The sequence below is a fragment of the Corylus avellana genome, chromosome ca1 (genome assembly GCF_901000735.1).
Source record: "Corylus avellana chromosome ca1, CavTom2PMs-1.0".
In the NCBI taxonomy this organism is placed as follows: domain Eukaryota; kingdom Viridiplantae; phylum Streptophyta; class Magnoliopsida; order Fagales; family Betulaceae; genus Corylus; species Corylus avellana.
The window spans coordinates 25012411-25021364 of record NC_081541.1 but is presented as its reverse complement, the minus strand read 5'-3'; the positions used below and the strand labels follow the sequence as shown (position 1 = coordinate 25021364).

The following is an 8954-nucleotide window of genomic DNA, read 5'->3' as shown; positions in this document are numbered from 1 at the left end:
ACTGAAATCATCCATAAATACCTCGATGAATTTTTCCACCATGTCTAAGAAAGTGCTCATCATGCATCTTTGGAACGTGGTTGGTGCATTGCATAATCCAAATGGCACCCTTCTGTAGGAAAATGTGCCAAAGGGACACGTGAAGATGGTCTTTTCTTGATCCTCTGGTGCTATTGCAATTTGATTGTAGCCATTGTACCCATCCAGGAAGCAATAATACTTATGGCCAGCCACCTCTCTAGCATCTGATCAATAAAGGCCAGAGGAAAGTTGTTTTTCGGGTTACCTTGTTGAGCCTTCGGTAGTCAATACATTATACATATCCTCCACCCGGTGGTCATTCTTGTAGGTACCAGCTCATCCACTTCATTTTTCACCACTGTGATCCCACTCTTTTTTGGCACTATTTGAACCGGACTTACCCCTTTACTATCTGAGATAGGATAGATAATACCCACGTCTAGCAACTTTAGAACTTTAGCCCTGACACCTCCTTCATGTGTGGGTTAAGTCTTCTTTATGCGTCCCTAGTTGGCTTTGCTTCGTCCTCAATGAGAATTTGATGCATGCATTTGGCTGGACTTATTATTCCTTTGATGTCGGCAAAAGTCCACCTTAGTGCAGTTTTATGCTCTCTAAGAACCCTTAAAAGCTTTTTCTCTTCCCCCAAACTTAATTCTGAAGCAATTATCATAGGTAATGTCTAATTGTCCCCCAAGTAGGCATATTTCAAATGTGTAGGTAGCTGCTTCAACCCTAAAACTAGTGCCTGGACAATAGAGAGAACGCGAGTAGTTATATTCGGTATAAGATTCTCAAAAGAGGATCCATTCTTACTTGGATGAGGTGGAGATGTCTCAAGGTGATGCATGGCCTCAATGATATCATCTGTGACATCCACAAAATCTGGCTTAATGTCTTGTCTTGTGAGACTGTGAGTGAGGGTGGCCTCCAATGAATCAATATAATGAACGCAATAAAGTTCTCAACAACACTTTGAATTATACAGACATTAAAGCAATCGAGATTATCATGGGGTAATTTCAATGTATCAAAAATTTTAAACTCTATTTTCTCCCCATTTACCTTCATACTCACGATACCCTTTTTCACACAAATTTTTGTATCCGCAGTCCTCATAAAGGGTCTTCCCAAGATAATGGCAAAGGTAATAGCATAGGGGATTCTTCCATATCCAGTACAATGAAATCAGCAGGTAAGATAAATTGATTTACCTTAACCAAGACATCTTCCAAGATACCTCTCAGTCTTCTAATGCTTTTGTCTGCCAATTGTAAGGTGATCAAGGTTGGTTGTAGCTCCCCCAAACTCAATGTCGCACACACAGTGTATAGCAGCAGATTGATACCCGCTCCTAGATCCAATAATGCATGCTCAAAAAGCTGATCACCTATCGTGCAAGGAATAGTGAAACTACTTGGATCTTTCAGCTTGGGTGGCAACTTCCTCAACAGCACCACACTTACCTCTTTTGTTAACAACATTTTTTCATGATCCTGAAACTTCATTTTATGAGTGCAACAGTCCTTTAAAAATTTAGCATAAGCAGGAATTTGCTGAATTGCATCTTATAAAGGAATGTTTATTTCGACTTTTCTCAAAGTTTCAAAAATACCCAAAATTTGCTTTTCTTTCTTTGGTTTTACTAACCTCTGAGGGAAGGGTGGTGCATTCACCTTCTCCTTTTCACTTACCTTGGAAATTGGGGCTTCAGTTGGGGATTCTTGTATTGTCTCATCAGTCCCTACCTAGTTATCAACACTATTACCACTTCTGAGGGTTGTTACAGCCTTTAGTTGCTCGTGACCTCTTGGATTGGGTATTGTTTGGGCTGGAAATTTGCCTCTCTCTCCTTTGCTCAGCTCCTTGGCCAATTGCCCTACCTTCACCTCCAATCTCTAAATGGCTTGACTGATTGTTGCTTCCAGTTTCTAAATGGTTTGACTATTCTGAGCATTTTTCTATCGCTCCGCAGTTAAGAACTAGGTCGTGGCACCTACAAAGTCATTCTTTTTCGGCTCTTGATCTGCAATTGAAAACATAGGACAAGTCTTAGTGGTGTGGTCAAGATGGGAACATATGGCACATACCTCAACTTGTGCAATTTGTTGAACAGGGAAAATGTTATGACTAGTCATGGCTTTTACTATCATATCCGGCTTTCTCTCCATGGTAGCCATTTGAGTCTGAACTCCACTATTTATGCTTTATGCTCTCTTCATGTATGCCCTTTTCTTTGAGTCCTTGTCTCCCTCTGGATGAGAATTGTTGGGAGTTCTTGCTTAAGGTCTCAAAGAGCTCTATGGCTTCCTCACTGCTTTTCTCCATCAACATGCCGCCACAAGCTAAATCTACAAGACCTCTGTTAAAATCATTTAAACCCTTATAGAAGGCTTGTACCTGATTGTCTTGAGATAAGTTGTGATGTGGGCATTTAAGACGTAGCTTGTTAAAGTGCTCCCATACTTCGAAGAAAAGGTCTCCATCTTTTTGTTGAAAGGTTATAATCTCCCTTCTAACTTGCCTTGTCTTTTGAGTTGGAAAGAACTTCTTTAAGAACTTTGCGGTCAACTCTTCCCAGTTGTGAATAGAACCTACAACCAAATAATTGAACCATAGCATAGCATTATCTTTCAATGAACAAGGAAAAAGAATTTACCTGATTCCTTCTGCGGTTAAACCCTGGACATTCTGTGTCTTGCAGAGATCAAAGAAATCCCTTATGTGCAAGTATGGATTCTCAGAAGGTGTGCTTCTATAGTGTGGAATCAAATTGAGCAGATGTGGAGATAAGTTGTAATTGCTTTGCACAATGGGCTGAAAATCAATGCATGATGGCTGGTCGAGGTTTTGGGGAATGAAGTAATTTTTCATAGGTCTTCGCACTGGTGTTGGATTCTCAACATGTTCTTCTTCCATATTTTCCTTAGATTCGAGTTCTTCTTCTGTTTCGAGGTTGTCCCTTTGCCTTTGTCGAATGGTACGTTCAATTTGTGGATCGATGACCCCTGCAAAACAAAAATATTTAAAAATTAAATTAGATTTAGAAATTACAGCAGCTTCAGTACTGCTGTTTGGCCATACGCTCGATCGCAGTAGTGCGCTTGATCCCTCTAGAATGGGTGCTCGAGCGTGGTGCTACAGAACAAAAACAAAACAGGCAGTGGTGCACTCGATCGCACTGTTGCAGAGAAGAACTAGACTTGTAGAGAATAGAAACATAAACAAATTAGAAAAACTTTGAAATATAAAAAAAATAAAAAATAAAATAAACTAAACTTACAAAAAAAAAAAAATTCTAAACAAAATTTAAAACAATCCCCAGCAACGGTGCCAAAAACTTGTTGTGCCAAATACCAACATAAACTAATAGGCGAATATTTAGTATGTTTTACTCGCAAGTGCACAAGATCAAAATGATAATATAGTAGGCAAATACGAGATCATTCACACAAGGATTGCGTAAATTATGTTTTGAATGATTTTCCTAATTAATTAAATGAATTGTCACGAATTGAAAGATTTAATTGAAATAATAAGAACAAAAGGGATAGGGTTTTGATATCCACTACTAATCATACTCAATTATGATAAACAATATACGAATACTACAATCATATCAGTATACTTAATGCTTGCCAACCAAAGGGCATGGTATCTACTCCTTAAGCTATTGATCTTGCTAAGCAACGAATTAGGCATGGTATCTACTCTAATTCTTTTCTTTCTTAAAGGATTTAACAGAATATGTACTAAGTTGTTCTTCAAGAAAGCATAAATCTATGGAAATCAACAAACACATGAAGTATAGAACATGGTATCTACTCCCGATTTTTCATGTTGATTAATTCAAAAACCCATGATGAGGTTCTTTTGTCACATTTAGTAAGCCCAAGATTCGGTCATCTAAATTGACTTAATTAACAAATCCAAATACATGCATATGTTTATTAGGCACATTCATATGAGGAATTCTATCACATAGAAAATAATCAAGTTAAATATCCCAAAATATAATTGCAGCAAAGGTGCCAATATTGAAATCCTAAAAAGACATGATTAGGGCTTCAATCTAGCCCATGACAAAGGTTTAGTTACACATGATAAAAACAAAAGGGGAAAGAAGAAACCAAAAAATGCTTCTTGAAGTAGCCTCCAATTCTTCTCTCTAAAAATTGTATATTTTCCTTAATGTTTAGAAGTCTATTTATAGGCTTAGGAAAACCCTAGAAGCCCCAAAAACCCTTGGAAACTCATAGGTAAGTCTCTTAGTCCAAATAGGAGACTGCAATCCAAAGCTGATGCTGAAAAGGGGTTCTGCCGCATGCTAGGCGCTCGAGTGCGCTTGATCTTAGATTGGGGCGCTCGAGCGCAAGGCTGCGCTTGATCCTGCCGATAATGCGCTCGAGCGCTAATGCGTTCGAGCCTAGCTACATGTGCAGTCGAGTGCTGTCGTGCTTGATCCTTGCGCTCCTACGCTTGAGCGCTGATGCGACCAAGCCTTTTGCTGCTGTGCTTGAACGCTGGTGTGCTTGAGCCTAAGTACTTGTGCTCGATCTCATTGCTTGTAGCTTTTCTCCCAAATTGTCCTTTAAGCTTGGAACTTTCCTGAAATGCTTTCTTTTCTTCAAAACCTTCAAAACTATAAGAAAACATAAAAACAACACCAAACATCAAATAATAACAAAACTAAGAGATTAACATATGTGAATTGAGGGGCTAGAATGAGAAACATTAAAAAACCGTTTGGCCTTTTTGTTAACCTATATGGAGGAATATTTGAATAGATTACTGACTCGTCACAAAAAACTAAAAATCCTAAGTAAAGAGGATAGGTGTGCATGCACATACCCTGATTATTGCTACCATTAGGTCTCATTACCAATAATGGTGTTTGAAATTGGGTCCCATCTAAACCTTGTCTCGCTCAAGAAGAGGTTAGAAAACTCGCGGTGATGCATTTGTAGTCGTTTATACATTTCACTTTACTGTCTTGAAGTGTACGTCGTACCAAACATGTCAAACACTTGGGAGGCAATAAGTAACTAGGGGTGTCAAAAAATATCGGGAAACTGGAACCGGAACCAGGAAACCGGGGAGCTGGTTCCGGTTGGAAAAAACCAAAAACTGGGTACCCTGGTTCCGGTTCTAGTTTTTTGCTCTCGGTTATAACCGGGTAACCGAGAACCGGGGTACCAATTATATATATAATTATATATTAATATTTTTTAGTTTAGGTTTAGCCGTTTACTATTTAGCACTTCATTTCACAACTTCAGTACTCTTCACGACATTCCACCTCTTTCTCTTCAGTCTTCACTTCCAGTTCCGGCGCTCCGTGGCCGTCTCCCTCTCTCGCTCAGTGACCTCCGTCAGGCTGTCTCCCTCTCTCGCAAGGAGCACTAGTAGCTAGGTATTCTTCACCCACATCTTTAGTTCCATTCTATGTTTTTTATCCGGTGGGTAAGCCCTTAGAATCGATAGAAGGTGGCCTCTTAGGTGGAATCGACTTCCATTGCCGATGACTTTCCACTGCCCACCCATGTTCATTACCAAGTTCATTCCCGGTTCCCTTCCCCTTGCCCACTCAAGTTCATTACCAACCCAATCCGGCTGTTCCCCACATCTGATTGATCGAGTTGACTCCTCTCTCGCTTCCAATTCGATTCGATCCATAATGCCATTTATTTGGGGTTTTGATTTAGGGTGTTTTTATTTGTGTGGTTGATGAGAAAGTGTAGGAAATTTGATGGAAAAATTTAGGGTTTAAGTTTTGGGTGATGGGGTAAATGATGGGTTTCATTAATTTGTTTCGTTAATTTGATGTTTTGGGTATTTTGTAGCCAAAAATACAATTTTTTTAAGAAAACCGTTTACCCGGTCCGGATAATCGGGTACAAACCAGAACCGGCCAGTTAATTTGGACCCGATTTCCTAGTTCTGGTTTTCCAAAACCAATAACCAGCGTACCTTGGTTCCGGTTCCCAATTTTGGCAAATAACCGGGAACTGGGACCAGGTTGACACCCCTATATGTAACCATTGATTTGGGTGCACATGGCCATCCACTAGTTGGCCCTGATTCATGAGGTCCACCAACTTTTCAACAAATGTAGTCACATATTCAAAAAACTCGCTCTCTCTAGGAAGAGCTCTTTCTGGAATCCCTGGTTCCCCCCTAAGACTTTGTCTTTTTCTTTCCCTCTAAACTCAACCTTTGACTCCTCTCCCTCTCCCATGAATATAGAGGCTCTCACTGCCCAAATGGAGACACTCTCCTGGGAAGACCCCTCCTCCCAAATAGAAACTCTCCCCTCTGAAACTGTCATCGATGAATGTTTGCCATTAGTAGGGCATATCATCTCACAAAAAACTCACAATAATCAATTTGTCAACGCAGCCCTTCTATCTACCTTGTGATCCAAATCAATTCTTGTGATCCAAATATCGGTGAAGCTTTAGTAGCCCTCCTAGCTACCTCTCTAGCTGTTTCTTTACAGCTTAAAAACTTCTCCATTGAAGGGGATTCTCTTATTGTCATCACAGCTCTCAAGTTCCATCAATCACTCAAGATTGGCATATAGAAAGAGTCATAGTAGACTCTTTGTCCATTATTCCAGCCTCCTCTTCTTGGGAGGCCAGGAAAATTAACAGAAGTGCTAACTTCTGCGCCCATTATGTGGCATATTGGGCTGCGGCAAGAGTTCATTCGGGTTGCAAAGATCCACCTCTTATTTTTGCCCCCTCTTAAGGGGTTGTTTTGTCACTTTGCTCTTAATGCAATGTTTGTTACAAAAAAAAAAAAAAAAAAATGTAGTCTCGATTTTAAGAGGCCATGATGCGTCCTGGTTGGTCGTCTAGTGGGGAATGAAGAAAGATAGAAACCAAATAATGATATTATCATATAATAAGATCACAAATAACACAATTTGTTATACATTTTCTCCTAAATACACATACCACGCAATTAATATACCTCAACAAAGGCAAGCCTAGTTTCAATACAAACAATCGAAACAAAGTATAGTTTGTTTGTTGCTGGGGAGTTGTTGGTTTGCAAAAATTGATTTTTGTTTAAATTGATTTTATTTTTCTACTAGTTATTTTATTTTTTTACCATTTGTATCTTTTTATTTTTATTTGTTTCTATTTACAGTTACTAATGAAAAAAAAGAAGAAGAGAAAAAGTTGTTTTTGTTGTTGTTGTTTCTGTTGCAGTTCTGTCGGAGGAACAAGTCCCTGCCAAAGCACTCGATCGCACATCACCTGCGCTCGAGCACATTCGAGCCTAACGCAGCAAGCATCCTGCATGCCTACTCTTGACGTTTCCACAGTTGTGCGTGAGCGCTCATTGAGCGCACACCCCGCGCGCATCTACGCTTGATCGCACATCACCTTCGCTTGAGCACACCTCCGCAGACTGCATCAAAACGGGCCAGCACCTAAAATTTTGCCGAACTTATGTTTGGTCCGTTTTTGAGTCTTTTGTTTTTTTGGTATTTCTGTTTAGTTTTGTGTATGTGTTAGTTTTCATTTTTGTTTATTTTAGTTTCTTAAAAAAAAAAAAAAACAACAACAACAACAGCATTTTTGGTTACTGTTTCATGTGGAGGTGTGTTAAAAAGCATGAATTTTCTGTTTGGTAATTTTAATGTTACTCCTAGTTGTAGGACACCCGCTCCTACCAACTACCCTCAGAATTTTCACCCACATGGACCATGTTCATACTGCTCAAACAGTTATCATAGTTCTGGTAATTGGCCATCCTGGGGACAATTTTCCAATTTTTCATATGAACAGATGAACACAAATTTCTCCAGCTTGGGGTTTGAATCAATTTCAATTTCTACACCCCAGATTGGAGCAACCGTTCTGATTTCTCATGGCAAGTTCATGCTACAGGAAATTACACTCCCCAATTTGATGAACTGCACTATCCTAAATATCCGTAGTTTGACAGCCAATCCTCTACCCCTTCACCTTGCAATTATCCTCCACAAGATTTATCACTGGAAGACACTCTTAGAGCGTTCATACAATCTAATGGCCAAACCTTGCAAGAGCTTAAAGATGCCACCATGGTCAACTCCCAATCCATTCAAGAAATCAAGGATGTAACGACCTAGATTTTAAAACTCTTATTTAAATAATATTAAATAGATTAAAAATATAATCGATAAATTAGAACAATGATATGTGGATTAATGATATTAAATAACTATTTAGTGTTAAAAATATATTACATTGATTTTTGACCTCTTATGTATATTACTTCAATTCCAAGAATTTAGCTTCACTAATATGTTTATGGGCATAATCAAACCCAATCTAGTGAATAAATTATTTATATTGGTGTTTAGCGAAGTCATAAATTAATTTGAAGTTTTGCAATTTTTAGCCTAAAAAGCAGTGTCTTAATTTTCATACTGTCTAAATGAGATTAAAATTGCTAAAAAAAGATACCAAGGCTAGCCACCTTTGTTGAAAGCTTAAAGTCTTCTAGTAATGATGATTATAGTAAATATCATGATTATAATGATTTAATAAGGCAAGTGGCCAAGTGGGAATGAAAATAGTTAAAGCCTAAGTTGAATTGGAAACTTTGTGTAGGCCAAAAATAGACTTAAACGAACTCGGATGAAGTCGAACCAAAAATATAAAATGTTTGTCTGGAGCCCTCTATCTACTCTCAAAATTTCATGTCAATCGGAGTACGTTTGGACATTGAAAAATGGATCGGAATACACTGCCCTCATTTTGGACGAAAATTCTAATTAGTATAGAGCATGAAATATGGACTAGGTTCATTCTTTTGGTTAAATCCATCTCAACCCTTAGATCAAATGTGTAAAAATAAATCCTAACCATTCATTCTCTTATAAATAGAGCCTTAGCTAAATTCACTTTCACTTAAGTTTTTACAATCTTAGAACA

At 38.6% G+C, this 8954-nt stretch overlaps 1 non-coding gene across 1 annotated transcript; it reads left to right on the top strand.

Moving 5' to 3' along the window:
- The first annotated feature begins 2437 nt into the window (after positions 1-2437).
- Positions 2438-2543, top strand: LOC132168286 (small nucleolar RNA R71). The gene has a single exon (XR_009438804.1). It is a non-coding gene; the product is annotated as a small nucleolar RNA R71 (small nucleolar RNA).
- The last annotated feature ends 6411 nt before the right edge of the window (positions 2544-8954 follow it).